At 43.5% G+C, this 13,799-nt stretch overlaps 1 protein-coding gene across 3 annotated transcripts in view; it reads right to left on the minus strand.

Moving 5' to 3' along the window:
• Positions 1–8,523, minus strand: part of FOXN3 (forkhead box N3) — a 366,339-nt gene extending 357,816 nt beyond the window's left edge. For 2 of the 3 annotated variants that reach the window (XM_032482489.1, XM_032482487.1), the window contains exon 1: positions 8,356–8,523. The gene's annotated coding sequence lies outside the window, so the exon portion shown is untranslated. The remainder of the gene's footprint in view (positions 1–8,355) is intronic. The other variant, XM_032482490.1, reaches the window with a different exon arrangement.
• Between the last annotated feature and the right edge of the window lie 5,276 nt (positions 8,524–13,799).

The raw sequence follows: 13,799 nt of genomic DNA on the forward strand, positions 1-13,799 counted from the left end.
GCCATATTTCTAGAGTGGTTTAGGGACAGAAGCCTTCCAGAGGACAGGGGAAGGGAAGGAGCCAGGAGGGACAGAGCACCTTGGAGGTCGCCCACGGTACTCCTGGAGTGAGGCACCAGAGCGCAAGCTGAGGAGGTGATCACAAGGTGGATTTCCAAGAAATCAGCAAGAGCCTTGGTAATAAATTAGGTACATGGCATGTAAAACAAGTGGCTGTCCAAGTTTCCCATCTTGGGAAACAAGGATAATGGTTGTAGTAGAGAAAAACAAAACAAAAACACACACAACAAAATGAGTGCCCTTAATGAAAACTCAGCCTGAATGCCTGGAGTCTGAGCTTACGCCACTTCTCTTGTTCCCACTTCTCATACCAAAAACCACACTCTCAGGATCTTCATTCATTTTGGGGTTTTTGTTTTTGTTTTTGTTTTTGTTTTTGTTTTTGTTTTTGTTTTGTGGCTGACTTTTTTTTTAATGGAGGTACCGGGGATTGAATCCAATTTTGAAGTTCGGAGGGTCATGAGAAATAACTCTTCTAAATCGCCCACAGTTCCAAGACTGGAAGGCAATGAGAAGCCAGGAGGGTCACTGATGCTGCAGATGCCCCGGCCATGCCGCCTTCAGGCCTGACTACTCAGCGCATGCAGCCCAACCTTCACCTGGACCAAGGGCATCAAGTCCCTCCCCTGAAAACCTCATCTGTAAACTACCCATCCTCAAGTCCTCCTTGCAGGGCCAGCTTCTAAAGTAAAGCAAAAGGCATAATACCTGGAAGAAGGAATTCAGGGAGGGTATCACTTCAATCTGTTGACATCAGCTTAGAACATGAACTTCAAAGGGGCCACGTTTGGGGATACCTCCAGTTTAAGGAGCTGATCAGAGTTATGGAGCAGATGGTTGGCTCCCTTACATCCCTATCACAGGGCACAGTTCCTGGTATGCAGTAGGTACTCAATAACTGTTCATTGAATGCATGGGTGCATGGTTTGTTTCCCTAAATTGGTGTCTATATGTCTTTAGCACTTCCCTAGATCAATTCTTTAAAATGATTTCACTTGTGAAATTCGTGAAAGGACACATGTAAAATAGAATTAGTTCCATTCAAGTTCTGAGCATTCACCTGAAGTTCAAGAGAATTAGAAATTACCAGGCACCTGCTTCCCTGAAAATGTCCACATTGGTTTCACCACTGGTTCCAACCAGTCACGTGCATACCAGGCATCGTGGGATGCCCAGGTGAAGATTTAACTTGTCCTTTCCCCCTTGGCTAGCATGAGAGCAGAGCTCCTTCCTTAGATGAAGTCAGACTAACCCAGCTCCTCTTGGTCTATCTAAACCCATGTGGAGTTTGTCTGATTTACGGGTAGCAGGAGTCCCAAGAACGGGACACTGACATCCTGCTAATCTGACCACTTAAGCCAGTTGTTTTTTTATTGGGAAAAAAAGGAAGAAAGGTGGCATCATTGTATCTGCATCTCTGAGTTTTTGAGCAGTTCACATGAATTATAAAAGACAAGGTTGTCTAGGAAATCTATTTTTGTGGATGCCACCAACAGAAATTCTAAGTGTAATATTTGGGTAATTCAAGAAAATCATATCCCTGTGGTAGGAGCCTCTTGTTTACCAACTGGGTGAATGTGCTCAGGGATGCATGAAGGGAAATTCAAAAGGTGAAGATGAATTACAGAAGATAATCTCTGACAAGGGAATTCAGAAGTTCCTCCCATCACTAGTGGTCAGACGTGGGAACAAAGAACTTCAAGAAGCAAAACCCTGCTTCTTGTCAAAATCACAACAAATATTCCCCACCACACCCTGCAATTTTTCCCAGGAGGAGACTCCATTTCAGGCATGGAAGGGGGAGTCATCAACCCTGGAACAGAAACAGAGGAGCAGCTGTGAGGTAGCCAGCAGGGTGGAAAATGCCTAGAATGTGGAGTCAGGGGGCCTCAGGGTGAGAACAAGTTGGCTGTCAAAGAGTGTGTGGCCCTGAAAACATAACTACCTCAGTTTCTTCATCTGTAAAATGGGGCATTCATGCATATTATTACTATTTATTACTAGTACTAGTGAAACAGGAGGGAAGGGGGCAGGGCACAACCATTAAAAGAATGACACAGCACCTGAGGATAGGACGGAAACTGGTTAGAACCATCTAGGCCTAAGATGGCGGAAGACTGGACTTCCGGTAGACATTGAGCCTCATTATACACTCATTGTAATACACTAGCATGCTAAATGACACACCCACAGGCACCATGACAGTTCCCAGGCTGGCCCATAAAAGGCCTAAAAATAGGTGGTGGCCCAATTCCTGGAAGTTCCTGACCCTTCTCCAAAATAGTTGGAATAATCCTCCCACTTGTTAGCATATGAAACTACCCAGCCTACAAAAACAAAACATCCCCACCTTGGGGCATCTGCCCCTATGCCCTGGGGCCACTCTCCTTTCTGAGACTAACACATTCTGCCTATGGAATGAGTATCTCCTAGGGCTGCTCGCACTTTCCAAGAAGATCCCGTCTCCTGGGGCCTCCCTTGCCTTCTGAGACGCCCGCACTGTCTATGGAGTATGCATCTCCCGGAATAAATCTACTTTCACTTGACTATGCTTGTTCTTGAATTCTCTCCTACTCGAAGCCAAAGACCCTCACTTGGCAGGGCACGTCACAGGGACTTGGCTGAGACCTAGGTCATAGCCATTTTTTCGTGCCCCGTTTTCCTACAACAGTAGTAGCACATTAATACTAGATTATTATAAAAATCAACAGAGGGAGCACCTGGCCAGCGGAAACCCCTTATCAGTTTGATGCGATTTTTCTGTATTACCCAGTATTGCCAAACTTACCATGAGCAACTTACTTATTTTCCAAGAGACCATATGAAATGCTAAATCCAGTCCCATGAAACAATATGACTGCCTTAATTTAGAGACATTATTAACTAGTTGTTAAACGGTAACAGTTTTCATTTTAAAGGCTGCAAAAGTGCTGAGTTTGAAGAGAGATAGTTGAAGTTATCTAAAATCTGAACTTGTGAAACATACTAAAGTCACCTCTTCAAGTAGGACTTGCTACTTTCTGAATCTTCAGAAACTGTGTTATCTGCAAAGGTGGCGGACACACTCTGTATAAATATTTGGAGTCCTCCATTAACAACGTCAGCAATTTCCTGGTAACTGAAATGCATCCTTCAGTTTCAAAACAAAGTCCCCGAGAACATCGGAGTGTAAGTGCTCACTCAGGGAGAACCCCTGGTCAACTACCAAGAACAAGGCTCCATCAGTTTCCTATGGCTGTACACTCATGCAGGTGCGAGGAGTAAGATAGCTTTAAACAGCCTATACATGAAAAGCTTTATTCAGCACAATTCAACAAACAGAAGTTAACCACAGTCATTTTCATCCACTACCACAGCCAACTATTTTGTGCTTATACTAGTTTCATCTTTGAAGAGGAAATATTTTCTTAAAAAAGTCCCAGCACAAATTGTTGGAAGATCTGTGGCTTCCCGGAATATTGACTATTTTCATCGCCATCTGAGACACTGTGCAGGTAATGGTAACACGCTAATGAGCATAGTGGAAGTAACAGGAGAAAGCAGACAGGGGGCTGTCCTTTCTAATTCCATGAGCTCCCCAACTGGGCAGCCTCCAAGAAAGAACACAGGGAGGTTGGCTGTGGCCATGACAAACACAATGCAACTACAGTTTGCCTGAAGTCTCTGCTGATTACTCCTTACCCAGCATGTGTGAATCTAGTGGTTGTGAAAGTTAAGAGTGGAAGTGAAGGGGGTCCCTCTATCCACCACCCCTAGAAATCTTAATATTTATGGCTTCTGGGAGGTACAAAAGGAGAACTGAGCTCAATCTCAATACTGCCATTTCAGTAAGTCTCATAACAGGAGATAATGTGAATATATTTGATGACATTCAAATATCATCTGTGTGTTATCATTTTACTCAACACTCAAAACATGACTGTGTCTGCCAAGCAGATTATATAGCTTGGCAAACTTTCATTTCATGAATGACACTTAATATGAAATAATTTTCACTGACAAACAGAATAACTGATATAACAGATCTTGTGGTGGTACTAGAATAAATCCATGCATTCCAGGACAATGATAACCAACTAACTTCAAACGCCTCCATGCGGCGTTCCTATAACATGTAAGGGCCCTTTGAAAACATTATTTCCCCTTCCCCCATGACAGACTGGCCCAGGGCTCTTCCATACCTATGGGCCATCCACTCTTGTGCTGTGTCCAGAATGGCTTACTAGAACCTATGGTCTGCCATTCCTCCTTGCCACTCTGAGCAAAGAACCCTCTTAAACTGTCAAGGCAAAAGTCCCCTCTTCAGCTCAGAGGTTCCAGGACGCTACAGGTAATTCCCTTGGGCCTTCTTTAGAGAATATTTGGGACACTTTCAAAGCGGTGGTTTTCAAACAGTTCACAGGTACTGGAACTCTGGAGTTCTAGGGTACGCCACAGGCACGGCCCAGGAGAAGAGAGCAGACTCTGGGCTTCCTGGGTCTTGGTTCCACCAGAGCAGCTCTGTTTTTATTCCACTCATACATTAGGGTCTTGCATAAGATTCCATTTGGTGCTAAATATAAAACCAAAAGGACGTCTTCAAAAATGCATGAAAACCATTGCCTCCCTCAGGCCCTCCTACCCGCCTTCCCAGGCGGTCCCCTTCAAATAGAGGTTTAGGTACTACTCATTTTCCTTTCCTGGCATGTGGTTGGTATTCTGAGCTAATTATTAGAAATTTGGCATAGTCATCAAAAAATGCCAACTTCAGTGAATGTCTATATATCTGACAACTGAAAGTGAATTGGAATTTTATTGAACATCTTGTTAACGTAAATTGGTAAAATAAGTTGCACATAGCAGTATAATGATCAATTTTTCTAATCTCAAAGTCAAAAATCAACAGAAATGCCAAACATTTGGAGTCATTTAATTGGACTCCTCAAAGGTTCATTTAAAAATGAACTGTTCTGAGCAAACTATTTGACAGACAATGGAGCATGAAGGCAGATTCTAGAAACTAACAAATCCCATTCATTTCCTTCAGTTTGTAAAAACAAGCAACTGACATGTTTCCTGCCAATGAACACAGTTGAAGATAAGAAAGTTCCCAACAGGAAATCCTTTGCTAAAAGAGAACAGTTGTGCTATTAAATTTAACCATTTTTTACCAAATCTCAATCAGTTAAATATCTGACAACATGGGGTCATGAAATATATGCTAAATCACCCCCAGTGATGCTATATTGCTTCTGAAGTCTGTATTTCCTATGACATCGATGCAGGATATTAAATAAATATTACAATGTAGTTAGGATTCTTTCCACCTCCTCTCCCCCATCCCATGCAATTAGTTGATGAAAACAAGGGGAATTTTCTGCTTTTTCAAAAGCTCAAAGTGTTAGTTAAATGAGATTTAAAACTGACCATTTTCAATTATGATTAAGCAATACAGTGCTATAAATCATCATGACTGTAAGAAGGATATTTCTAAATGAATACCAAGCACTTAAAATTTAATGACTCCCACTGTCAAGATGAGAAAAATATAAGAAATGCAATGGCTTTATATTTACAGGCTTCAGTGTTGATCCCCAAAGTCAACATTAAGCCCCCTCGGTTATTTTTCACTTAGCAAAGTGAAAGGGGGAGATCTCCAAACTTTCCTCCTTTCTTTACTCTCAATAAAGCACTACCAAGACATTGAAAATATTCAGTCTTGATTTGGGGAACGTCTCAATTCTCCTAAAAACTAGGATAGCACACTTCTCCATCCACAGAAGAAGAGGAAACTTTTCTCAGTGAACCGAGTAATAACTATAGTTTTGAAACAGCTCTTATTTCTGTTTAGGACTGTCCTTTCCCTGCTGAGCTACTGAGAACACCCTTCCTTCCCAAAGCACCAGGCAGAGTTTTCATTTATCCCTGCACATGCAGCCTTAGAGCAAAATCCAAAATGCCACAGCTCTTGAAATTCAATTGCTACAGTTCAAGTTGGACACCTATTGCAAACAGAAACTCTTCATTACACCATCCCCAGACAACTTCATCCACAGGTGACTGTCTTGTCTTTACAGCCCCACAAAGAGTTTGGTTCTAACAGCAGACGCAGGAATCAGTTTGCTTCCACAATTAGGTGATCAGATACATTCTTCTTAGCCTTTCCTGGTGCAACTCAGAGGTAGCAAAATGCTAAGTAAGCATGTGTGCTCATCCTTGCTTGAAGCCCTTTTCCTCACATAGTTTCAATCAAAATACAGTTATGAAATCCAGGAGACTGCATTTTTGGTTGTTGTTGTAAAATGACCTTGATTTGACAGGCACCGGTTCAGGTTTCAACAGATGCTGTGGGAAAGCTTACAGAAGCCAACATGTTCTCCAGGCATCTGTGATGACATGCAGGGTTTTTTTTTCTTTTTTTTTTTTTTAAGTGGTGGTTATGGTAGTGTATGTGTGTTGGGGTGGGGGTAGGGGGTTACACTTCTCAGTTTCCATGACAACCATGTCTCTACTCATCAGTTATAAGATACCATCCACTTCCTGTATCTAAATTTTTCAGCCAATCAGAAAAGTGTTTATACATTTAACAACTTCTGGGACCGTGATTCTTTAATTAGGGTGTTTTAAGGCTCAAATGGAGGTGGCCACCGGCCTTGTATTTTTCATCTTATGGAGAGAACATTTCACTGTATCCACTAACTCATACTTTTTTGATTGTTTGCTCTTCATTGCCTTTTTCTCTCCCCGTCACAGACTTAAATTTTAGTGCGTGATACATGCTAATAATGCACCAGACACTTAAATTATCAAAGATAACTGTCAAGCATTCATCTACTGATGGTGCTATGATCTAAAAGAAAAAAAAAGTTACAAAAAAATATTCTAAGTTGAACAACTTCGCATTCTACAACTCCTGAGGAGAAATCATCGAGAATATATTGTAAAGTGATACGTCTATAAATGTAAGCTAGTAGCTGACGTCCGCAAAGAAATTTGTCACCAAAATGGCCTACTTTATCTGGATAGAAGCAACAACAAAAAAATTAAACACAAAGGTATCTCAAGCAAACTGCACCCGAATTAAAAGTCAGGCTAGCAGAAATCTGTGCACGAGAAGGCTACGCTGGGATTACAGCGTGCTTTTAAACGAAGGTTTGGGGTGACTGTTTTCCTAAGTCTCCGTCGCACTGACCAATCAGCGTGAGAGGACAGCGGGCTGTAGTCATTTGAGCAGTCTTCCGAGCTCTGCGCTCTCCGAGCTGCTCTCCCTTCTCCGAGGCAGAGCTGGCGATCAATGAAAAACAGGGAACAAAAGGAATATAACAGGACGTCTTCCTTAGCTAAGGAAAATGCTTCCCTTTTTTTTCCCTCAATGAGCCGGTCGCACCCTGCCTACCACAGCTCCACACGGGAGCTCCCAGCAGACCAGCCCCTTCTGCTGAAGCACATTTTACATTTGCAATCATGTGTCCCAACTGCTGGCAAATGTGTCACCTTAAGCACATCCTGTGACAGAGGGCTCCCCGAGCCCAACCAATTGAAACTAATAAATGAAAGAAATTAATAATCCCACAATTAAAAGCTGCCCAGAAAGACTGCATGTCCCTTCCCCAAATGTCAACCCGGGAGTACAAACAAAGCATGAAAAATAGTCTCTTCAGCCTCCCCAGCCAGTAATCACGGTTTTCTCCTCAAAACAATGTTTCTCCAAAAAGAGAAAAATTCTTCCTGCTCTCAAAGGAAACTCTCATCAGCATATGTCATATCAGGGTAACCAGATACAGTATTTGAAGAGAGGTTTAAACTGCCCACAGATTCGACACTCTGTTTATAATTGATAGCAAAACAGTTGCGACAGCAATGCTGTAAACTCTGCCCGAGCCAAACTCCACATTTAACACGTTAGTTCCTTGAAAATAAAAGTAATGCCCACAGAAGTAAAGACCTAGGAAGTAATTAACACAATTACATCAATTATTGGACTTTTTAAAAATTATCCATTTGTCTGCTATTTAAAAATGAAAAAAAAAATTTAACGACTATCCACAAATTCCTGAGAAACTTTTTTTTTAAAATGAACTTACTTTTGAGACAAAACTAATGAAAATATGCAACTTGCCATGCCTGGATCTTCCCCATTTGGACTGCATGCTATAAATCAATCTGAAACCAGGTAGAAATTCGGGGGCAGAAACCTTAAAAAACCAAAGGGTGCCCCAAAATGCAGCAGCCTGAACAGTGAGGGCTTCTCGTGACAATGCTGAACCAGAGCAGAAGATCAGGCAGGAGGCAGGAAATGAGCCCCATTTTCGTTACCTTCGATCGCCTGCCCCCCCCGCTGCTTCTCGCGGCCGCATTGGGGGGCTGCGGCGGCGCTGGACTCGCGGGTGGCCCCGCCGCCGGGTCGCGCAGTCTCCCGGCCGAGCTGCAGCCGATCGCGGCCGGAACCCCGGCTCCAGCCCCGGCGCCCGCCCGGGGTCGGCGGCGCGGCTCCCACCCGGGCCCGGAGCCCTGCTGGGTCCTAGTGCGCGCCGCGCGCCCGCCGGCGGCTCAGTCTGCAGCCCGCACGTACGGCAGGCGGCTCGGGAGCACCGTGCGTCCCCGGGAGAACCGAAAAACCCGTCGGCCCCTTTCAAAACCAGACACCGTACTTGCGGATGAGCTGGAGCTTAAAGTCAAATCCCGGCCTCAGATGTTAAAAGAGAAACACTGGCGACAACTAATATCTGCAGCCCCAGTGTACAACGTGGGGCAGTAACTGATTTCCGTAGGTTCGCCTGGAGCACTTGTGATACTGTACGTTCACAGAGGGGAAGAGAGCGTGCGGGGTCTGTAAAGAGAGGTTTCAAAAATTTAACGCCAAAAAAAAAAAAAAAGTTGAAAATTGTGTGTTTAAAACAATGTTTTAAAGAGTTTTCCAATGATTTTTCCCCTAACACGTCCTTTTGCATTTTGCTTTCTCTTACTTTATCATATGCTATTTTAAATAACAATGGCCCATATGGCTAAACACGTAGTCATTTGATTTTCAAAAGACCTCAAAAATTGCATCAGAATATGCACTCATGTATCTCCCAAGAAATCAACGAGAAAGAATTAATGGTGGCATATGGTGTGCTTCATGGAGAAAACTTAATTACAAATTAAAACAAATGCAAAAATTCACAAATTCAGTAAAGTGAAAGTAAATTATGATCCTAGATGTGTACACAAAGCAGCTTGTGTACAGTTAGGGAAAATTTAAGTTCTAGATTTCTCTTCTAACTGCAGAAAGTGTGTTACAGAAACCCCATGACAGAGTCCCCTCATTTGCCCCCAAAAGGGCTTCCAGCGACCTCTCAGAACATTCATTTACCATAGCCCACCTGGAAGGCAACTTTTAAACTTGCAAGTGCTCATTTAAGAGGACAATTCTATTAGCCCTTAATTCAAAATAAAAGTGCTTTAGTTTAAAAAGCTTATTTGAAAGGCTTCAAGACTGAGAGCTTTCTTTCAGTCTTTGATATCGCCAAGTTTGAAGGTCACAATTCTGTAAAACTGCTAATAACAATGGCACTGTGGTTTGACACCAAAAGGAAAATCAAATATGTGTTTTCTGAGCTCTATTTTTGGAGCTCAAAAAAGTCCCTTTGAAAATTATTCGTGCCCTCCTCCTTCCCAATTATAGCTAAATAAATGTAATGGGAGATTTTTAGTATTAATTAAACATCAAAGGTACCTTTTCTGCTGTCTTATGTCCACGCATAGAACGAGTTGTAATATGTTACACTTGTCGTTCTTCAAAGTCCTCACACAGGCATCTCCTGTGATCTTTACCATACTTCTGTGATAAAACAGACACTATAATCCCCGATTCTCAAATGAGGAAGTGGACGCCGCGAAGGGTATGGTGACTTGTCCAAAATCACAACAGCTGGTCCTCAGAGGAGCTGGGATCCCAACCTCAGTCTCTGACATTTCCAACAGACTTCTGCTTTTTCAAGTGCACCACTTGGCCTCCCAACTACTTGTGGAATATTGTGGAAAATGAGGTATCCAAAACAAAAACGCAGGTATGTTTCTATAGTCATCATTTTGTAACCAAGCAGGACCCTGAGGGGCCTTTCAGGGTCAGACCCCTCCCCCATATCTTCTCCTGTAGCTCCTCTTTGAAGTCCCCAGATAATAGTATCTCATGTACATTTCCTGAGTTTTTCAGATGCTTAAAACCACCACCAAAGGGAAGAAATGAACTACTTGATAATCGAGAGCACGTGGCCTCCAGACCTTCTGGAGCCTGGGGGTCAGTAATGTTGACTGCCCTGTTACCTCGACATCAGCCAGAGAATTGTGCATGAGCTAATCGTGTACCCTGCAACGCCTTCCCTTATCTGGCCTTTAAATATGTTTTGCTGAAACCCTTCAAGTAGTTTGAGGTTTTCTTGGGCATAAGTCACCCCATCTTCCTTGGTTGGCCCTGCAATAAACCTTTCTCTCCCCCAAACTCTGATGTTTCAGTTTGTTTGGCTTCATGGTCCTGCAGGCACACAAACTTGTATTGGTAACAATTTCTTACCTGTTTTGGAGCAGCAATTTACCAGAATGGAAGTAAGGAGCTGGTTGCAAGTGTTTCAGTCTCTGCTAAATGAAAAAGCTGACTGGTCAGATTTCTGTCCCATGGCTGTCCAGGGCACCCTGGCAGACAGAAAACAAAACTCGGGGGCTGAGCAATGCCCCTGTCACCTATACATTTTTTGGCTCTCTGTCAGAGACTATGTACTGACCCCACCAGACACATAGAGAAGTGAGGTTTTATCAAGTGGAACTTGGTTTTCTATGTGTCGTCTCAGCACTGAAAGTCCTTGAGAACCCTGGAAACTCGGACATTTCAGATACCAGGCAGCCGATTCATGAGATCCAGGGTGTCCCTGCCCAGACCTTGTGACAACCGGGGTGTTAGTTCTCAGCACTCCTGCACCCATGGGAAAGTCACCAGTCAGTTCTGTTTGTGGCATTCCACTTCCTCCTCCCCTCTGCTGAAAGGAAATGTGACTTCTCTGATGATGTGTCCCAAACCACCTAAATACCAGCCAGGTGAGGGCTGGGTGACATATAACTGAAAAGATAAATATTTTATTCTTAAAAATGATTCATTCCCTTTCTTGTGCAGCAACTAAGGAAGAGGCTACACGTGGCGGCATCCTCAGAAGACGTGGACAGCCTTCCTGGGGAACCACTTGGAAGCATTAATGCCAAACTTACTTGGTGAATTCATCTGACTCCTTTGTTGAAAACCTATCTAATTATAGTCACACTATCCACGTGGCCTTCAAATGTTGCAAATGCTAGGCTGAAAGTAATCCTAGTACCAAAAGGAGGTGATGAGAAACTGAAAAGAAAAGCTGGTGGTGAGCAATTCCCCAAAGCTAGAGCGCACCCGAGAGGGACTGGTCAAAAGAAACCATCATTCATTCATTCATTCTGTATACCTCAAGCATTGAAAATTTAATGTAAGCAAGGTACTATTCTAGGCTCTGGGTATAAAAAATAAATAATGCAGTGGAGCCCTTAAACAGGCAAACAGTTGCAGAGCAGTGATGTAAGTGCTGCAGTAAAACCGTGTCACAGGCACTGTGTGTCCAAACGCCAAGGGTCCAGGCCAGTTTGTCTTCAGAGCCATTCTCAGCCTTGCCCTCACTCAGCGTTGCTAGGAGCTGACTCTCAGGGGCCGAGCTTTACAGAATCCTGGAACAGTTGGCTAATGGCTGGATATGGCCCATGAGAGGCATTGGAGGGAAAGTGGAGGGTGAAAGAAAAGGAGAGGCCAGAGAATTTCTTCGCTTCCCTCTTGCCTCTGATGTCATCTCCAGCATCAGGCTGCCAGGTGACCGCAGCCCCTGGTTCAGGTAACATTGCCATTTCCTGTTAACTCTCCAGCTTTGGGATGTTAATGGCTTTCTGCTAAAATTAGCTGATGGGTAAATTTATCTTCCTGTTTGCATCTCAGATCCTCCCTCACCTATGGAGCAATCCCCTGCATTCAATTCCTTCTGTGCACATCAGCAAATCCCAATGGAAGGGCAACTTACAAGATACCTGAGCAGTACTCCTCAAAAGTATCAAAGTGATCAAAAACCAGAAAATGCTGAGAAACTGTTACAGCAAAGACGAGCTTTAAGGAGACATGACACTTAAACATATTAATAATATGCTGGATGGGACAGTGGGACAGAAAAAGGACATCAGGTAAAAACTAAGAAAATTTAAATAAAGTATGGATTTTAGCTGGTAATAGTGTATCAATATTGGTTAATTAATTATAATAAATGTAACATACATTAACATGTAAAAAGTTAGTAATGGGGAAAGTGGGTATGAGGTAGGTGGGAACTATCTGTACTATCATCTCAATTTTTCTGTAAATTGAAAACTGTTACAAAAAAAATAAAGTGTATATTTTTAAAAAAATCCTTCCGTGGTAAACATTTGAACTGGTTTTGTTTCCCTGCTATGGAAACCCCACTACCTCCCCTCCGAAGCAGGGGCTAGACCCAATCTAGCAGGTCTGGGGTTTGTTTTTTTTTTTTAGAAGGAACTGGAGCAGTGGGTTTAATGGCCAAGACCTCAAGAAACAGCCCAGCAGGGGATCAAGCTTCTCTGGGGAGCCAGGAAAAAACTTAAATCTGAAGCCAGAATGTGGTCTGGATAAGAATCACGAGAGGCTGGAGGTGGCTGTGGGTGAGGAAACCCAGCCCACCAGCCGGGGTGTGGAGCCAGGGTCCAGGGCGATGGCTGAGGAGGGAGGCTGCTTGAAAGACTATGGGGGTGGGGGCGGGGGCGGGGCTGGCCCCAGGCTCCGGGAACCCAAAGAGAAGAGGAAGAGGGGAGGAGGGGCATGAGGGAAAGAGAAGAACGATGATAATAGCAAGTCCCTGAGTCATTTTACTTGCATTTTCTCATTTCTAGACCCTTCTAAGCAAGGTTCTATTTTTATTCCCATTTTACAGATGAACACACTTGCCCCAAACTGCATAGATATTTAGGGGAAGAATTACAGCTCAAAGACAAGCCTATAGGACAACAAAAGAGGGCCAACAAGTCACCAGGCTAGGCAGCCTTGGGAGAAGCCAGGACATTGAGTCTTCAAGGACAAGTAGAGGTTAAGATGTAAGTAAGAGTCCGGAGAAGAAGGACTTCACCAGGGGGACATCCTAGGTGTGGGCAAAGGCACGGAAGGATGAGACGGTGAGGCAGGTCAGAGGGCTGCATGGAGAGCAGCAGTGAGGCTCAAACAAATTTTCAAACGAGGAAGTCCCTGTAGGCCCCTCTGGAGATGCAAGCAGGGGCCAGTGTCCCCCCAGCTTTACACTTTATCTTGACGTCCACATGGCCAACCCCTTTATCTCCCTTCAGCCTTTGCTCAGATGTCCCCTTCTCAACATCTCTCGAGCCTTCCCATCCTGCTCCACTTTTTTCCTTTTCCCCCCGTACTAGTTTACTTACTGTTCGTTGTCGGTCTCCCTCTACCACCAGTTTCCACACAAATAAAGTTCCACAGGGCAAGGCATCTGTTTTGTTCAGTGATAATTCCCAAGAACATGAAATAGTGTCTGGCCCATAGTAAGTGCTCAGTAATTTTTTAAAATGAATGAATGAATAAAGTTAGTAAATAAGATATTTGTATCAGCCAGGATACCCCAAAGAAACAGAACCAATAGGTTATAGAGATATATAGAAAGTAATTTATTATAGGGAATTGGCTCACATGAGTATAGAGGCTA

Source organism: Camelus ferus, chromosome 6 (assembly GCF_009834535.1).
Source record: "Camelus ferus isolate YT-003-E chromosome 6, BCGSAC_Cfer_1.0, whole genome shotgun sequence".
In the NCBI taxonomy this organism is placed as follows: Eukaryota; Metazoa; Chordata; class Mammalia; order Artiodactyla; family Camelidae; genus Camelus; species Camelus ferus.